Source organism: Macaca mulatta, chromosome 7 (genome assembly GCF_049350105.2).
Source record: "Macaca mulatta isolate MMU2019108-1 chromosome 7, T2T-MMU8v2.0, whole genome shotgun sequence".
Classification (NCBI taxonomy): domain Eukaryota; kingdom Metazoa; phylum Chordata; class Mammalia; order Primates; family Cercopithecidae; genus Macaca; species Macaca mulatta.
In genome coordinates this window covers 172,761,362-172,780,965 of record NC_133412.1, presented here as the reverse complement: position 1 = coordinate 172,780,965, position 19,604 = coordinate 172,761,362, and the positions used below count along the sequence as shown (strand labels likewise).

The 19,604-nt window shown below is 43.6% G+C and overlaps 1 protein-coding gene and 1 non-coding gene across 2 annotated transcripts in view; one reads left to right on the top strand and one right to left on the bottom strand.

Moving 5' to 3' along the window:
- SETD3 (SET domain containing 3, actin N3(tau)-histidine methyltransferase) overlaps positions 1 to 19,604 on the top strand; it is a gene marked incomplete at its 5' end in the record, with an annotated part of 85,733 nt that overhangs the window by 23,526 nt on the left and 42,603 nt on the right.
- LOC114679750 (U6 spliceosomal RNA) lies at positions 13,326 to 13,432 on the bottom strand. The gene has a single exon (XR_003731863.1). It is a non-coding gene; the product is annotated as a U6 spliceosomal RNA (small nuclear RNA).

Below are 19,604 nucleotides of genomic sequence, written 5' to 3'. Positions count from 1 at the left end.
CACCTTTCTGTATTTTGGTGGTGTGGCCACTGTTGTCTTTCATTTGCAGTTGATCAGCAGTCAGAAGGAACAGGGCCAGTGCCATAGTCCCCGCCAGGACTGAGAGGCGGCATGGCTCCTTCTCCTGACTCCGCACAGTCTAAGTCACTGAAGAGTCAGCTCCTGGGCTGCTCTTCTTGAGATACGACAAGTGGGCAAGTGAACTATTTGCTCGCTTTCCTTTTTGGGCAGTGTGACAGCCTGAATTAGGTTTGATTTGCTTGTTCCTTAAATGATCTATCCTTGCTATGTTTTATTTGCAAGAAGTGGTAACTTCATTTCATTGCTACAGGTGATACTGTTTTCCACTTATTATTTTCACTTTGTAGCATGCTTACTGCATAAAATTTTACACTCAGTTACATCTCCTCCTTCACCGAACACTTCACATATGTCAAAAATTATACACGACTGCTGTCTTCAAGTAGAAATCAATCCCTTTGTTTTTCTAAACCTTAAACTTCAGGAAGTCATTAGGAATGTTTGTACAGTATGTATATAGCTTTTATTTCAAGTTGGCTTAATTCAAAAACTATTGATGAAGCCAAATCAAAACTTTGTTTCTTCATATAGTGTGCACCTACGGTCCCTCAGTCTAAGGTCGGTTTAGCTCTTCATGACCTGGAAGGGTTATACTTTTATTCTTAGTTCTCAATGGTATATCTTTCATGACTAAAGATTAAGCTGACTTTAGTAGGTCTAAGTATTTGCCATTTTCTCTTGCTGGACAATGAACTACAAGCTGGCTCTTTTCACTAATGTGCCTCTAGTTTGTAAATGCTGGTAGCCTGCTCTGAGAGGTCTCTCTTCTCTTGGCAAGTTGGATGGTCTAGGATGATGGCAGGTCTTCTGATAACCAGCTTGGTGTGAATGAGCTTTGGATGTTTCATTGTATTCACTGGTCTGTTTACTTCAGTATTAACTAAGTAGTGCAGCTTTGCTTCAAAATTTGATGAGATTTTCAGTGGTTGTGAGTCACTAAAATACTCTCTTCATATAGATGGAGCCATTTTTTGTCAATTTGTTTAAGAGCCAGGTCTCTTTGTAACCGCCTGAAATAAACTGCCTTAGATGCTGAGACACTAAGGGGATTGTATTATACCACCTTCTGTGTAGTAAACGGTGTCATTGTAAACATCTCAGGAATTAGAGAACATTCTAAAAGTAAACTCTTAATTGAGAAGTTTTCTCAAGAGTAGTAGAATTCCTACATGACTAATAAGAACAATTTGTGTCATTTATAACGTAATGAGTACAAATATCGTTTTTAAAAACAACAGCATTCTTAGAGCACTAATCTTTTTAAAGAAATTATTCCTCTTTATTGAAAAATTTAGTTAACCACTATCAAACATGGAACATTCAAATGTGAAATTAACCAGGTAATCAAATGTCTGCACAGTTGATATTTTTTCCACAATTAAGTCAATCTGAATATTTGAAAAAAGTATCAGGATTTAGAAATCAAACTGGTTACTTTTCTGTCAAAAGTATGAAACTGAGGAGAGCAAAATGTGTCTGGTCATATATATAAGTTCTTTTATTTTATATCGGACTTTTTTTTCCTTTTGTGACACAGGGTCTCGCTGTCACCCAGGCTGGAGTGTAGTGGCATGATGATGGCTTACTGCAGCCTTGACCTCCAGGCTCAAGCGATCCTCCCACCTCAGCCTCCCCAGTAGCTGGGATTACAGGCATGTGCCACCACGCCTGGCTAATATTTTGTATTTTTTGTAGAGATGAGGTTTCGCCATGTTGGTAAGGCTGGTCTCAAACTCCTGGAGTCAAGTGATCCGCCCGCCTTGTCCTCCCACAGTGCTGGGATTACAGGCGTGAACCACCTCACTCGGCCTGGAGACATTTTTTTATTGTTGAATTGGGAGTGTGGGGTGCCACTGGCATCTAGGTTAGAGTTGCTGCTACAATTCTACATATAGGACAGCCCCCTCAACAAGGCATTTTCCAGCCCCAAATGTTAGAAGTGCTGAGGCTGAGAAACCCCTGCTTTGTATTTGTATACAGAACAAAGCACCTCAGATACGTATGATTGAGAAAATTACAGTCCTTCCCGCCTAATGATTGGAAGCCTGAGGCCTGCCGACACTGGTTGTGAGTGACTTTCGTCATTTTCTCAGAATGTCTTCTCCTTAGCTAATTCCAGATCCCTTCCTGGGTATAACTGCATGCTGTGGTGAGGAGAAGGTATTTTAGAGCATTTTTTGGTCACTGGCATTTAACACATATCCCTTTTTAAGAACCTACAAATAAAATACCAGGTTTAGAGATACTTGATTTATTAAGGATACAAATACAGGGGAACAAACACTGAAAAAATGTAAACCTAAGATTCAGGTTATAAAATCATGCGGATTTGGAGTAAGGAGCTGAGTTGAGATCCTTGGCATTGCATGTTGCAAATGAAATACGCATGATGGGGTGGAGTCAGTTCTCTGTGTTAGCTGGGGGACTTCACAGGAAGGAGCATTTGAGTGATGGGAGGGAAGGAACCCTGGCCCCTGGACTGGGCAGTCCTGACTGAGTATGGTTAGGAAGAGTTGAAACAGCTGCATCCACTGTCCAAGTGAGAGACGCTGTGGCTGCGTGGAAAGAGCACGTACTTTGTAGTAAGACAAAAACCTGCATTCTATAGCTCATTTGCTGTTTACATATAATTTGAAATTAAATATAATTTGGAATTAGTTGCTTTACTTCTGAGTTTGTTTCCCAATCTGTAAGATAAAAATATGAAGACCTGTTTTTTCCTGTGACCATTGTCAGCCCAAGTTGGATTGTTTATCAAAGCAACTAGCCTGCTGCCAGGCTAGTTGTTGTTAGGAGTCATTTTCCTCTGGGAAACTGTGGAAATGGTAGGGTGAAGCTCCCTCAGCAAGTGCAGTGTGGTAACTGAGAGGGTGGGCTCTGGAGCCAGCCTGCTAGGGCTGAAATCCCTGCAGCACCACTTAGAACTGTGCCATTTTGGGCCGGTCTCTGTGCCTTTCTTCCCGTATCTGTAAAGGGGGCTAGTGGAGTGCCTGATTCCCAGGGTTGCTGAGGAAGCAAAGTGAGTTGATCTGTGCTGAGGCCGTTAGTACTGTGCCTAGCACACAGTGCTCATTGTAGAAATGCTCTGTTTATGCTATTTCCATTTTGCGTTTGACCCTCAGGCCATGTTATTTGGTTTTGTTTTGTTTTAAATCACTTCTCCTTCTGTCCGTACAGTATCTTAAGTTAGTATTTCTTAGTGTTTTCTACTAAAGCAAAACTGGTGGCCAAAGATAACATTCCTGCAAGTCTAGGGGCTAAACCCATAGTGACTCATCACAAGCTCAAAGTTGCTGTCAAGCCTGGGCAACCCATCTCTACAAAAAATTAGCCAGGTGTGGTGGCATGCACCTGTAGTCTCAGCTACTTGGGAGGCTGAAGTGGGAGGTTGGCTTGAGCCTTAGAGGTAAAGGCTGCAGTGAGCTATGGTCACACCACTGCATTCCAGCTTGGGCAACAGAGCAAGATCCTGTCTAAAAAAAAAAATTGCTTCCAAGATTCATGTTTTTGTTACTGGTTTTTGGACTCGTGTTTTTAAATCTTAAAAATTCATGCAAATGATAATGTTTGCTATTTTTAAAACCATGTTAAGTGACTTACCATCAAGTGAGATGGATATTGCAGGAAAACAACCCTACTTTCTCCTAAGACCTCGGGTTGTCTCACACTGCAGTGTGAGAAGTGCAGCCTTTACCTGTAGTAAGTGCCATTAAGCTGACCCGTGGGCAGTTCAGATGTGATTTTTTTTTCAGAAGAAGAAAATGTAACGGTCATTTAACATGGGTAAAACTATTCAGCTGAAGGGATCATTACATACTGAAAATACGTAATAATGAGCTTTTGTGTGTGTGTGTGTTTTGTTTTTTTTTTGAGATGGAGTCTTGCTTTATCACCTAGGCTGGAGTGTGGTGGCGCGATCTCAGCTCACTGCAACCTCTGCCTCCTGGGTTCAAGCGATTCTCCTGCCTCAGCCTCTTGAGTAGCTGGGGTAACAGGTGCCCGCCACCACGCCCAGCTAATATTTTGTATTTTTTGTAGAGACGGGGCTTCACCATGTTGGCCAGGCTGGTCTTGAACTCCTGATCTCTGGTGATCTGCCCACCTTAGCCTTCCAAAGTGCTGGGATTACGGGCATGAGCCACTGCGCCCGGCCAATAATGAGTTTTTGTAGAACATTTCTTAATGATTTAAAGTAAGTTCCTGTTGGAATAGGAGCTGTAGGCGGCCTGGAATGAGGTGCACTGCTGTGACAATTAGGCAGGAATAGGCTGTGGGCTAAGAGCTTTTGAATGAGGGTTCATGACAAAGGAAAACAGACTTAAGCAAAAGTTATCTTTTTAAAAAATTGTCTTTTGAGTCTACTTGTTTTTCATCTCTTCTAAAAGTCTTAAGTAATAAATTGGAGTGAACACAAATGTAAACATTTCATTGCTATTGTTTTATAAGAGTATCATATTTTCTTATCTCAGTACCAAACCGTCTATCTTTCCCATGCTTTTCCAGGATCAGATGTTAGGCCTTTGCTCCTTTTAGTAGGTCACCTTGTCAGTGCATTGTCACTCAGGGAGAGAGAGAGGATTATTACATCACTTCCCAGTTCATAGTCCATTACTGTGACCTGCTCTCAGTTTTTTCTGTTTCTGGCATTGAGGCTGTTAACCTTTTCCAAGGTCATGGGGACCCTCTCCCCAGAGAAATGGACATGTGTACTATATCACAAACATTTGTAGATCATTTGGTGGGGTGCTGTGATTTCAAGAAACTCGTTTTCAATTTTTATCTGTGATTTCCCATTTAAAATAATTTTCTTGGGGGCCTGTACCGAGCTCTGCATCTGAACTGAAACCTATTTTTTTTTTTCCCCAATCTACCTGCTGGCTTGGAGGTCTACAGGCCATGGCTCGCAGCCCCTGTCTCTGGGTACTTTGGGAGTGACAGCAAGCACTATTCAGTTCTGTGCATCCCTAGTGATGATCCTGGTGATCCTGATTTTTGGGAAAGGAGCATGGAGAAGTAATAATAGTCCATTCAGTCTTACAGCTTGCTTCAGGCTTTTAGGGTTTTTAATTCCAAAAGCACCAGTACTAACTTCTAGTATTTATACATTTTTTCACGTAGATTTCTGTGTATTGCATTTTTTATTTATTGTTTTTCTCTCTTTGGTGGTGGTGGCCTAAAAACTAGAAAAATAATTTCCTGTGGTGTGTCCTCCCAGCAGATTTCCTTGATCCAGGACCTTTTAGTGTGGGTACTTCGTTCAGATCACCTTTTGTCTTTAACTTGCTTTTATAGTTTATTTAAAACAAAGTCTTGGGCTAGGCACAGTGGGTTTACGCCTGTAATCCCAGCACTCTGGGAGGCCGAGGTGGGCAGATCATGAGGTCAAGAGTTTGAAACCAGCCTGGCCAACGTGGTGAAACCTCATCTCTACTAAGAATACAAAAATTGGCCGGGCGTGGTGGCGTGTGACTGTAATCCCAGTTACTTGTGAGGCTGAGGCAGGAGAATTGCTGAACCCAAGAGGCAGAGAGAGGTTGCAGTGAGCACAGGTCGCGCCACTGCACTCCAGCCTGGGCGACAGAGCAAGACTCCGTTTTGGGAAAAACAAACAAACAAACAAAAGAAATCTTGTGGGCCCCTGCTCTTCCTCATTTGTGTGGTAGGGGCTTGAGCTTTACGAGTTTTGAGGAGTCCTTCCAGTTTTTACATTGTAAAATGTAAAACACCTGTATGAACACCTGAAAGCTACATACAGTATATGTCATCTTCTTGACATTTCCTTCATGAGATGTTTGACGCACACTGTATGTATCCTTCAGGTGTTCGACAGATGATAGTGTGTAACCAGAAGCCTCAAGTTCCAGGAATTTTGAGAGCATTCCTTGTATTAAGATACAGCACCTGGGCAGGTGCGGTGGCTCACTGCTGTTATCCCAGCACTTTGGGAGTCTGAGGTGGGAGGATGGCTTGAGCTCAGGAGTTCGAGATCAGTCTGGGCAACATGGCAAAATCCCATCTCTACTAAAAATACAAAAACGAGGTAGGCGTGGTGGTGGACGCCTATAGTTCCAGCTACTTGGGAGGCTGAGGCAGGAGAATCGCTTGGACACAGGAAGTTGAGGCTGCAGTGAGCCGTGATCACATCACTGTACTTCAGCCTGGGTGGCAGAGCGAGACCCTGTCTCAAAAAAAGAAAAAAAGAAAAAAGATACAGCACCTGCTGGTGAAACATCATACTGCAGCTTGATGGTTGAGGAATGTCTACACTCAAACTCCAGAAGCTAAGTTTAGAAATTGTGGCTGAGCCAAAGGCTAGAAGAGGCTTGTATGAAATGGAGCTAAAATTTATGTCAGTTTGTGAAACAGAGGCCAGGGAAGAAGAGAGGACTCATGGTGAAAGGCTGAACTTGGCATTTAAAACTGTTAAAACTTTAACCCTATAAAAATACTAGCAGATCAGAACATACCAAAGTTCAGCTCTAAGTTCAGACTTTACATGGAAATGGATGACCAGTTTGTGATAGAAATAAACGGTAAAGTAGGGTTTGGCTTAAACCCTATTTTGAAGTACTATAATTGTGTGAAAGCAAAGTATATCCTATCAGATTTTGCTTACCTTAACGTAGTTGAATGATTAGCTCAGATGTTTTTCATCTATGCTAATGAAAGAGAAATTAATAGACCCTGTCTGTGAATGAACTGTTTAATTGATAATCAGTACCATGTAATGGACCCGGCGCTATGACATAGGGTGCCAGCTTGTCTGAAGATTAGCTTATCTTAGAGACATGTACATTTTTCTATGTTGTTGAGATTGAATGTATTGCTTTTTAAGTAAATACAAGCATACAGGGTTTAACAGAATAGAAGCATATCTATTAAATTGATTACTACTATTTTTCAGTTGATCTCATCACTTAAGTGATTTGTCACACCTTACTTGGATTTCTTCTTTTGTGTTGATCCAACCATTTGAGAGGTGCAGGGGAAGGTATGGAGATGGAGAAACTCATATGTGTATCAACTGCCATGGATTTTGTTTCAAGGCAAGCATCATTGCAGCAGCCTCCCCGTTTTCCTGCCTTATGCTTCAGGATGGAGTAAGGCAATTTCAAGTTGGCCATCTTCCTCGAACAGGCAACTCCTACCTAGCCAGGGCTGAGTGGCAGAAGAGACAACCAGCCATGTTCACAACTTACTGTTGCTGCAGCCTGCCTCTGAAAACAGGGCCCGCCAAGAGGCAGAGGAAGATGTCACTTTTGGTTCTTGGCATCCTGTGGCAGTTGTGGCTAAATACAAACATTTCCCGCTGTTCTACTTGTCTCTGACAGAGCTACACAAGAATAGCACAAGATGTGAATTTCCAGAGATGTATTTAGCCTGTGTTTTCATAAAGCTCTCATCTACATTTAGAAATCTGATAATACATGAGGCCTTCAGGAATGTGTACCAAATTAGAGTGAAAACCTCTGGGCATCAGCTGAAAGATCCCAAGGCCCTGAAATTCACGGAAAGGGTTTAGACACTCAGTAGCATACGCTGTATATAGCTATGTGTCCTTTAGCACTGTAAGGGAAAATACACATATGCTTTATATAACTTTGACTCCTCTGGTGGCAGAGGTTGTGTACAGGAGTGTCCCAGTTTATGCACAGATTATATTCCAAATTGTCGCTCTGACTTGGCGTGGGGCTCCTCTCCCTATTCAGCTTCTTCCATTCTGTTGGTTCCTCTGAAGTGTGAGGTATCACACCAGCGATGGGGACTAGTATTTCTGGGGATATGAAGTTTGTTTGTTTTTTAACTTTTTATTTTGAAATAATTCTAGACTTAACAAACAGTTGCAAAATTTGTGCACAGTTCTTCTATATACACTTCACCTAGCTTCACTTAAAGTTAACATATTACACAACCTTCAGTTTAATGATCTAAACCAGGAAGTCAACCTTGGTACAGTACTATTAACTAATCTGCAGACCTTGTTTGAATTTCATCAGTTGTCCTGGCACTAATGCCCTTTTTTTCCTTTCCAGAATCCCATATTACATTTAGTTGTTGAATCTTCTCAAATCACTTCCAGCCTGGGATGGTTCCTTGGTCTTTCCTTGTCTTTCATGACCCTGACACTTTAGAAGAGTACTGCTGGCCTGGCTGGTTACTTTGTAGAGGTCCCTCAACATGCATTTGCCGGATATTTTAGGTGTAGACTGAAATTATGCATTTTGGGCAAGAATACCATGGAAGTAAGGTGTGTCCTCCTTAGGGAATACGTGAATCAATATGTCTTTTTGGTTTTTCCGTCAGAAGTTACTATTTTTTCTGTTATAATTAGTGAATACCTTATAGAAAGATACTTTGAGACTATGCAAATATCCTGTTTCTCACCATCCTTTCATCCACTGGTTTTTGTATCTATCATGATTTTTGTCTGTGATAGTTACTACTGTAGTGTTTGCCAAGCGGTGATTTTCTGTCTCTGTTATTTCTTCTACATGTAATCTTTGGAATTTTACTAAAAGGAAGAGCTGTACCTTCTTCCACATTTATTATTCAGCTGTTCATATCAGTATGGACTCATGGATATTTATTTTATTTGATAGACTGTGTAATCCATTACTATATATTTGATACAAAAATTGTTTTAGATGGCTCTTCATGTAAAGATACCTGATTTCCTCGTCACTTATAATTTGAGAATATGTGTCTTGTGCAGTTTTTGCCATAAAGTTAAATGCATGGAGGTACTTAATAAAAAATTGCTGAAATTGATGCATAACACAGCAGATCATTTATGAAGGTCACTTGGCCTCAGAATTCAAAGAGTGGCTGTGGCCGCTGCTTCCTGCTTGCCATTTTCCTGACCTCAGTTTCACTTAAATGTTTCCTAGAAGCAAACGTGTTCCATATGTGACATTTTTTGTTCTCAGCCAACTTCGTGATAACATTGCATCTGATAACTGAGGGGTATGGGCTACAGATTGAGGAGGGATGGAATAGAGTCAAAGATGATGGTGAGGGTACGAGGTGGCCAGTTTCATAGGCTGGAGGTGTTGGGGTTGATGAGCTGTAAATCTAGATTTAATCCTTGCGTTCTGTGGTCATGGGAACTGGGTAGATATTTTGGGGCATAGAAGGGAAAGAATGATGTCTGTTTTCAGGTTGTTCATCTGGATTGGCTAGAGGACTTTTCCAGGGGGGTAGGTAACATTCTTCACAGTGTGCCCCTGGAATTGTTCTTTTGGAGTGGCTCTTTTGCACGTTGTAGGAAACCTGTGGCTACAGATGGAAGACACTGCGTGAGAAGGGGGCTGAAGCTGTACTAAGAGCTGCAGACGACGCTTCCGCTACCGCCACTGTAATGAGGACAGTGGATTCAGTAAGAATGACTCTCCCTGGTGCAGTGTCACCTCTCTTCTCAGGCTTTGATCCTTACCATTACTGGGTGAGGGAGTTTGAGTCCTCATTTCTCAAATGGGGAATGGGAGAAGTTGAGCAGGCTGCCAGAGGCTTGTGGTACCTGCATCCTGGAACTGGACTCCGAGCAGGTCTGTTAGACCCAAAGCCTGTGCTCCTAGCCACAGGGGCTCACCAAACCACTGTCTTAGTCTTTAAGGTCGTACCTGGTCTTAATTTTGGGATAAAGAAATAGTCTAGTTTTAAGGGCAGAGGAATCTTGTTTAAAATCTCCTCTCTTGCGCTAGTGTTTCACAGAAAGCTGGGCGTGGCCCTGCTGGCCGAGAACTCCGGGCCTGTCAGTCCAGCCTGTGAGCTTGCTGGCAGTCTCTTCCAGCTTCCTAAAGGAGATTGTTCCAGCTCTTTCGTTTTACTGTGTGTTGGGATTGAAAGATACTAATTCTTAGAGGAACTAATAAGCCTATTTGCTTTTTTTCCCCCCAAGCTATGAGGAAGCTGGTTGTGCTCTATTTTTTCTTTTATTGTTATCCTTACCGGTTCAACTTATTTAATGATACAAAGACTGAAAAAACTAGGACTTAGGACATCAGTCCAGGCTTGCCTGTTCTCTGGAGAGTTGCTGGTGCCTTTATAAAGTTTGGTAGAGCCACTGGCTGTCTTGGTGAAATTCCCTGACCTGTGACCTTGCCTGTTCCTGATAGCTGACCTTGAGATTAACTTGGGTTCAATGTGTAAGCACTGCCTTATTGTGTGCTATTTAACATTTCCAATTTTGTAAATTACTCATTCTAAACATGTATCTCATTTTCATCATTTCCATAAATGAAAACTGTAGCTATGTCATTCAAAAAAATCTGTGCTTTTAACTATGTTCTTGTTTTTTAAATGTTATAGATCACATGGAGACTTCACCTTCTGTGAATTTAGTGTTCTTCATTTTTTCTATTTTGTCCAGCTTTAGTTCCAGTGGCTTTTGGGGGACTGAAGAAATGAAATGGGCTGGGCGTGGTGGCTCACTCCTGTAATCCAAGCACTTTGGGAGGCTGAGGTGGGTGGATCACCTGAGGTCGGGAGTTTGAGACCAGCCTGGCCAGCATGGTGAAACCCCGTCTCTACTAAAAAATACAAAATTAGCTGGGCGTGGTGGCATGCACCTGTAGTCCCAGCTACTTGGGAGGCTGAGACATGAGAATCGCTTGAACACGGGAGGCAGAGGTTGCAGTGAGCCGAGCTTGCACCACTGCACTCCAGCCTAGGCGACAGAGTGAGACTCTGCCTCAAAAAAAAAAAAAAAAGAGAAATGAAATGCTTTTTCTCTGTCCTTGGGGTTCTGCCTGGGGTCTTCTCGGTGGTGTGTGTCCCTGTCTTGGAACCTGGGGCAGGGTGCCCCTAGAGTACACTGATGTGTCCACCTGAGGCGGGTGTGAGTTCCCAGGTCAGACCCCAGCATCTCCATCCTGCCCTGGGGACTGGCAACGCTTCTGCTCTGTCTTCTTCACTGACCCTTCTCACTGGAAGCCCTCCTGTTAAACCATGGCCTTCCTCCTCTTCTTCCCCTCTTTACCTGACTGTGGTCCTTGGCCCCTTTAGGAAAACTGTTGCTTTTGTCAATCAGTTTGGGAGCTGATGTCCAGCAAAGTGATGCACGTTGTCCCCAGCCTCCCACCTTACCTGTGACACAGGTGTTTGCGTGGGAGTAGAGGCACCCGTAGGGACATGGAAAACAGACTTAAAGGGCAAACAGTTACCATGGAGTCCCAAGTGATGTAACTTGGGGCTGGCATCCTAACCAAGGAGGGTTAGGCAATGCCCGCTATGGGCCGAGCACTGTAAGACTTTTCTTACTTTCTGTTCTTATATAAGGAGTTGTCTGGAACTGTACCTTCCTAGAATAATCTGAGACAGAATTAACCAAATTAGAAGAAACCACCAACACCAGGTCTAGGCTGTCATTGATAGTTTAATTTGTATACCGAGAAGTCAGAATAGAGGCCAGAAATACAGGGCGCACTCCTAAGACGGTGTTCCTTTGCACCTCCAAATGTCAATGGTGGGCTGAGGGTCCTGACAGAGGCTCCCGTTACCCTCACCATCCCTCCAAAGCTGGGCATTGTCCCCATTTTATTAGCGAGGAAGCAGGTGTAGGAACAGGAAAGCTCTCCAGAGCCACTGATAAGCCCAGACAAGGCGAAAGCTCAGACCTGTCTGACCCTAGACACAATTTTTCCTCCATCTCCTCTGTCTCCACCGGTCTGTCCCGTTCTGTGATTCCTTCTCTCCCCAACTCCAGTCCCAACTTTGCTTGTCCTGGGTCTTCGCTACAAGTCTGATCAATAACAGCTTTGTGAAAATCCCTAAAAGTTTAAAAACAAAAGAAATTTCAAAAAATTCCTATTTGAAACCTGCTTTAAAACAAAAGAAAACCTAAGATTCTTCCCTGAGTAGATTCTCTATCCTCTGGGACAGGATTTTTAGACCTTGTGTTTGTTTTGTTTTTCATCTGTATGATAGAAGAGGGAACCTGCTAATGTTTCTGAGGTGACCCTAAGTACCCTTAGGAGAACACTTCCACATTACACACGTTTATAATCACTCACATTTGTTAATATTGGTGTACCCACACTCTGGTGTCCCTGAAGAACTGTGCTGTTTTTGTAATTTCTTCTGCTCTAAATGGTTTAGACTGCAGCCATCCCGTGGCCACCCTTTGTAGCTATAATCTACTCTCAAGGAAGAAAACGGAGGTGAGAAAAGCACAAAAAAGAGGAAGGGGATAGAGGAACCTCCAGGACACCAGTTATTATTAATATATAACTTTGAGTCTGGGACCTCTCAGCAACCCAGTGTGGAAGCAGAGTTGTGACTTTTCACCCCTGCTGCATTTTAACGTCAAGTGAATAGTAGAGTGGCTTAACTTCCGTTGAACTTGAGTGAATTGATAGTGAGTTGGTGAAATGATTGTCTTAACAGAAACGCTGTTGCTGATGGTCTTTGTAGACAGAGAGTGAGGGCATAGCATATTCTGTTGTCATTCGTTTATAAGGTGCCATTGATTAGACCAAGTTCAGGTCCAGTCTTCTTGATTTCTTCAAATTTGAGAGCCTGAGTATTGGTGAGGCTTGGCTGCTGCTATTCATTTGGCATATTTGCCAAGGAGGATTAGATAACTTTCTGCATTTGCATCGCATATTACCTCTACCTGGAATTGATATGGCCTGAACAGTTTTTGAATATTTTTTGCTTCATTTGAGTCCCTATGGGCTTACAATCCACTTCAGGTGGACCGTATCTTTTACCATCATGGCCTTTTTAAAAATACATTTTTTCAATATGGTTAAAAACATTTTCTTTAATTGACAAATGATAATTGTACATGTTCATGACATAATCAAGATTTTTTTTTTTCTTGAGACAAAGTCTAGCACTATTACCCAGGCTCAATCTCAGCTCACTGCAGCCTCCACCTTCCAGGCTCAAGCCATCTTCCCACCTCAGCGTGCACCACCACGTCCAGCTAATTTTTAATTTTTTTTGTAGAGATGAGTTTTCACCGTGTTGCTCAGGCTGGTCTCAAATTCGTGAGCTGAAGCGATCCGCCCGCCTCAGCCTCCCAATGTGCAGGGATTACAGGTGTGAACTACCGCACCTGGCCCATTGGTGATGTTTTCATACATATAATGTATAAGATCAGATCAGATGGATAATTAGCGTATCCATCATCTCAAACGTTTTTCATTTCTTTGTGTTGGGAATGTTCAATATCCTCCTTGCTATCTGAAACTATAAAATGTGTTATTGTTCACTATGGCCATCCTACAGTGCCATAGGACAAAAATATGGAACTCTTGACTAGTTTGTGTGTCATCCTTGCGCAGGTGCCATGCTCATCTTCCCAGTATTATTCCAATTTTAGTATATGTGCTGCCTAAGTGAGCACGGAAATTCGTTTTAGCTGTAAGTTTGTGCTGGGCAGATTATCCAATAAAAGTGCCCTTGTAATCGAATAGTTCTGAAATAGCCTTGTGAGTGGCAGATCCCCTGACTGCCCTGTCTGTTGTGAATGGCAGATCCCCTGACTGCCCTGTCTGTTCTTCACCCAGCCTGCCAGCTTTGCCTTTTCCACTGATGTGTTTGTGGGATGCAGTGGACCCCAGAAGAACAGGACCTCAGATTTCAAGCTTGTGACCCACTAGCTCAGCCTGGCCAGGTTAAATTGGTATCTTAGGTTCCCTGTAGAAAGGGTCTGTGAATGTCTGCCAACCAGGCTGCATGGGAGTAAAGAAGGTGATGTCTGTGACAGGCCCAGCACTCAGGGACTGAGTCCTGCGCCGATGCAGGAGCTGTGTACTCAGCAGCGTAGGCCCAGCCTCCTTCCAGGAGTCATGGCCCCACTCGAGATCTGATTTTGCAAGGCAGCCCTTTCTAGTACAAGAAGACTGTAGTTAGAAAGCCATTCCTTACACTGAGGCAAAATAGGCCTCCCTGTAACCTTCATCTTACAGTTTTGTTTCTGTTTTTAGAGCAAGAAAGTCAATCTCATCTTCTGCAGCATGAGAGTTCTTTTTACTCACCAGTGAAGCATTCATAACCTCTGTCAGGCACCTGCGTGGAATTACAGGTTTACAGAATTAATCAGAATAAATCCTGTCTTCCAAAGCTTACATTCTAGTCATATATAGTTCAACAAAAAGTGATGTCAGGACACAGATTAAAAACAAAATCATGGGGCCAGGCACAGTGGCTCACGCCTGTAATCCCAGTACTTTGGGGAGCCGAGGTGGGCGGATCACTTGAGGTCAAGAGTTCGAGACCAGCCTGGCCAACATGGTGAAACCCCATCTCTCCTAAAAATACAAAAATCACCCAGGCATGGTGGCATGCACCTATAATCCCAGCTACTCAGGAGGCTGAGGCAGGAGAATTGCTTGAACCCGGGAGGTGGAGGTTTGAGTTGAGATCATGCCACTACACTCCAGCCTGGGCAACAGAGTGACTTTCCGTCTCAAAAGAAAAAAAAAAATTATGGGAGTTCAGAGAAGGAAGATTGCTTTCATGAAGAAATTTGAGGAGGATGTTTTATTTTTGTTTTTAAATGGGAAAAGTGGCATTTGGAGAAAATGTTCATGATATAAAAACCCACATTTTCTTAGAGCCTTATAAAATGTGTTCACGTCCAGCTTCACAGCTCGCCCTCATAATAACCTTGTAATATACGTCTGTAACTCTCCCTGTCAGAAGATAAGAAAGTGAGGCTCAAAGGGGCAGCTTGTCCAAGGCAATTGGGGTCTGTGCCACAATATCAGAGCCCCTGTCCTCGTCAGGGTGTGTGGTTGGTGGGCGTTCTTTGGGCCGCTGTTCCAGTGTCTTAGAGATGCGCCTGGGTGTTCGCTCCCCTCTTACCTGGCAGTCAGAACCTGTCAGCACGAACGTTTGACTCTTGAACAGCACGGGGGGCAGTGATGCTGACCCCACCCCATGCAGTCGAAATCCATATAACTTCTAACTCCCCAGAAACTTAACTACTAGTAACTACTGTTGACCAGAGACCTTACCAATAACGCAAACAGTTGATTAACACATATGTTGTCTGCTAAATGTATTACATAGTGTTTTCTTACAGTAAAGTAAGCTGGAGAAAAGAAAACATTATTAAGAAAAGCATAAGGGAGAGAAAATATATTTCCTGTTCATTAGTGGGAGTGGGTTATCATCAAGGTCTTCATCTTTGTCATTGTCACATTGAGGAAGAGGAGGAGAAGGGGTGGGTCTTGCTGTCTCAGGAGTAGCAGATCTGGAAGAAAATCTATTTATAAGTGGACTCACTCAGACATACCCACGTGGTTCAAGGGTCACCTGTATATTCCTTCAATTGTCTGTCTTCCCAACTTGAATGAAAACCCACTGAGGACAAGGACTTTGCTGCATTCTCATCTAGAATGTGCCTAACACAGAGATGGTGCTCTGTAATTGTCTGTTGGATGAGTAAAGCACTCAGTAGCCAAAACAACAGACAACTAACATTTGATAAAACTCAGCCAGAAACTGTGTGTATGTCATTTCATTCTTTTAATAACCCAATGCGAAGGTATGATTACTGTTATTTTACTGAGGAACTGAGGCTCCCTGAAGCTTCACAGCCAGGAAGTGGCTAGGCTGGGGCTAATTGAGATCTGATGCAGAGCTGGTGTGCTCAGCCAGCATGCTGCGTCCTCCATGGCTGCTTCATAGTCAGAACTCATGCCGTGGGCATCTGCGCACCAGAGGTCATGAGTTGTGGTCTGGAGAGATTGGGACTGTTTAAAATGCCTGGGGGCTTTCTTACCATGATTTCTCTCACTTTAGGTTCGTTTTCCTTAGCCACGACTCCGTCACCCAGTCCTGGCCCCTCTTCTTTCTTCTAAAGGGTCCCTGTGCTCTTCACCTCCTCAGTGTGGCTCCACCGAGGGGCTCTTTTTGGAATATGAATAGTAATCCATGTTTCCCCACTGACTTTTCCTTACACCGAGAACAAACTTAGAGGGCTGGGCTGCCCCGATGGCCCTGCCTCTGCTGCGGCCTCATCAGGGGCCGCTTCCTCCCTCACTGCAGTCCACTCCCTCTGGTGGTGATCAGGGCCCAGGGCTCGCCAGCCTCTCCTCCTCAGGACTTGGCTGTGGACCCCCTTCCTGCCTGCTGCAGGCTTCTCTGGGTTCTTCTAGCTTCGGCACAGAGTGTCTTCTGACTGTGAAGACCCCTTGACGCCTGTGCTAGCGTGCTGTTTTGTCCCCTTGCAGATATGTGACTGCCTGTGACTGCTTTTGTGTTTGTCATCTGTCCCCTTCCCTGGAGTTTGAGCTTTATGAGCGGGACCTTTCTCTGCTGGCCCCACCGTGGCACTGCTGCCTAGCCTAGTGCCTGTCACACAGGAGGGCTCAAGCAGGGCTGGTTGAATGGGGAACCGATTGCCTTGTCCTCCACGTGTAAGTCACATGTGGCCAGGCTCTCTGAGGGCAGTGAGCCCTCTGTGCACACAGAAGCACCTGGTTAGGTCCTGTGGTTCAGTGGTAAGTGCTATAAGGAGATATAAAAGGAGTGAGGTCCAGCCCATCTGCCACACCCTACGCTGGGTCCCCACTGGGCTGGGGCCTCACAGACAGACAGCTTTTCCCAGTTTGTACAAAGGTCCCTGTTGGACACTTTTGTCCCTCTCTGATGGGTTTACCCCTGCTGGGATGAATGCTAAATCTGAGAGGACCTCAGAGCGGTAGCTTAAGTGAGGATTGCTGAGGGTGACCGCATACTGTTGCTCTGCTCATAGGCCTCATTGGCCCTGAGCATCGGTGTTCCTGTCCTTTCTTTCTCTGTCTTGCGAGAGGTGAAATTCACAGTGAGGGAGGAATTTATCAGATCCTCAGCTTTTATTAGATTTAATCGAGCAGCTCTCCAGATAACTTGTTTATGTTTTCTTGGGCTATTGTATTTTTCTCTCTCTCTTTTTTTTAAGTGCTTTCTGTATTCTCCAAAAGATGGAGTGATGTGAAATATACTCCCACAACACTGTCAAAGCCCTGTTTGTTCTTTTCTTTCTCACCCAGTGTTCCCTACAAGGCCTCTTCCCCCCACATTCCGAGAGTTCTCTTCAGGTACACCCTGTGCCATCTTTCTGCACCTTCTTACTGGCTCTGTTTTTAAACGCACAAGCTCCCATTGCCACATTCCACCCCTGAGTCCTCCAGCCAGGGCTCTCTGACTGCAGCAAGACTTAGATTCACTCTCTGAGCTGTTCCAGTGAATTACCCTCCCCTGTGCATTGTGTAGACACTGGAGTCTGTGTATATGTGTATATTGCTCCTGACCCTCCCCCCTAGTGACTCTACTGGAAATTACTGGGTATTTCCACTTCCTACCTGTAGTGAAATGTGATTATCAACAGCCTGAGCCTGAATTATATTTGTGGAGAGCTGCTACCTTTTTTTTTCTTTTTTTTGAGACGGAGTCTCACTCTGTCACCCAGGCTTGAGTGCAGTGGTGCAATCTCGGCTCACTGCAACCTTTGCCTCCTAGGTTCAAGCGATTCTTCTGCCTCAGCCTTTTGAGTAGCTAGGACTACAAGGCACCCGCCACCACGCCCGGCTAATATTTTGTATTTTTAGTAGAGATGGGGTTTCACCATGTTAGCCAGGATGGTCCCGATCTCCTGACCTCGTGATCCACCTGCCTCAGCCTCCCAAAGTGCTGGGATTACGGGTATGAGCCACCACACCCGGCCAGAGCTGCTACTTTTAGGCCCACCTGTGTTGCTTAGTGCCCGAGCTTGGTTACGTGTTAATGATTTAAGTAATTTTGTCATTTTGCAAATCGAATTTATTCTTTCAGTTTAAAAGAAAAAGTGAGTTCTAAAAATTAGTAATAGAAAATGTAGCATGGAAACTGTTTATTTTTATTTACATTCAGTCTCAGGAAAAAATAATAACATTCATATTCTTTTAAAAGAAAGAAGTCAAATTACTACTTATTGAAAATATTTTCTACTGGGCTTGGTGGTTCACGCCTGTAATCCCAGCACTTTGGGAGGTCAGGGTTGGGGGATCACTTTAGCCCAGGAGTTCAAGACCAGCCTGGATAACATGGTGAAACCCCAACATGGCAAAACTCTGTCTCTAAAAAAAATACAAAAAGATTGCCTGAACATGGTGACGTGTGCCTGTAGAGCTACTTAGGAGACTGAGGTGAGAGGATGGTTTGAGCCCAGTAGGTGATGGTTGCAGTGAGTCAAGATTGTGCCACCATACTCTAGCTTGGGTGACAAAGCCAGATCCTGTCTCAAAAAATAATATTTATACATATAAATATATATGTTTATACGTATAAAAATATAAATACATAAGTATATATTTTTATATATACTTATATATACTTACATATTTATATATGCATATATTTATATAAAATATAAAAAGATGTTTATATTTTAATACATAAATGTGTTTTATATATTTTTATATATATATTTCAGAATATATATGTAATGAGTTTTGCTGAACGCTTCTCCTGTGGTTCAGTCGTAGGTGCTATAAGGAGATATAAAATCAACATGAGGTCCTTGCCTTCTAGAAGTTTACCATTGGAAATAGAAGGAAAACAGGAAACGTTGACAAGCAAAAATGGTAAACTGAGGCAGTGCTCTGCTGTCTGACTCTGTGAAGCTTGGGGCTGTCAGGGGATACCTGAGTGGGGCTTGAAAGGCAAAGTTGTCTGGTTAAGGGAAATAGGTCAGCAGAAGTCTGGAGTTGGGGGTGAGAAGGTCGTATAGAAGAGCTTGAGAAGAGCAGCCTTTGCCTCTCAGAGGGCACAGCCCTGGAGCTGAGAAGCCTGTTGTGGATTTCCAGCAGGAGCCGCTCCCATGAGTCTGACGCTGGAATCTCCCAGGGATGCCTGTAGCTCCTGTGGCTCTGGCCAAAGTTGGGATGAAGTGGCTGCTGCTTTAGCAGTTCTCTTCGTGTGACACCTGCTGAAGCCTCTCAGATGCCCTGAGCCTCAGTTTCCATATTTACAATCTACCCTCTCTGACAGACTTGCGAATGTAGCTGTAATATAATGAATATAAATGTGTTTTTAAAATACAGTCATTCTTCTAATGTAATTAACCTGAAGCTGGTGTGAACACTTTCCTATGATGTTGGAAAGCAAAGTCTCTGTGTTGGATATAAAAGACAAGAAGATGAAACAGAAAGGTCTGCTTACGGTGAGAGGGAGAGGACTAGGACCTGAAGAGCCTCCAGCAAGCCTTGCCAGGTAGTTGGGATCTTATCCTGCAGGGGACACATGGTCAAACTGGCACTGGTTTGGTTGCTTGCTCAGTGACAACCCCAGCAGCAGGGAGGTGGACGGTTTGGAGGCCATAAGACTACTTAGCCTGGTGAATCCGAGAAGTACCTACAGGTAGAATTGACAGGATCTGGTGACAAACGGGATGTGAAGAGTTTGGGAGATAAGGATGATCTTGAAGATTCTGGAATAAATTGGTTTTACGTTTACCTTGCTGATAACATGACATTACTAACCTTTCTCTGTTTTGAAGCTTTATGGTCTAGAAAAGAAATCTTCAATGCTAAATTCCTACCTTATTC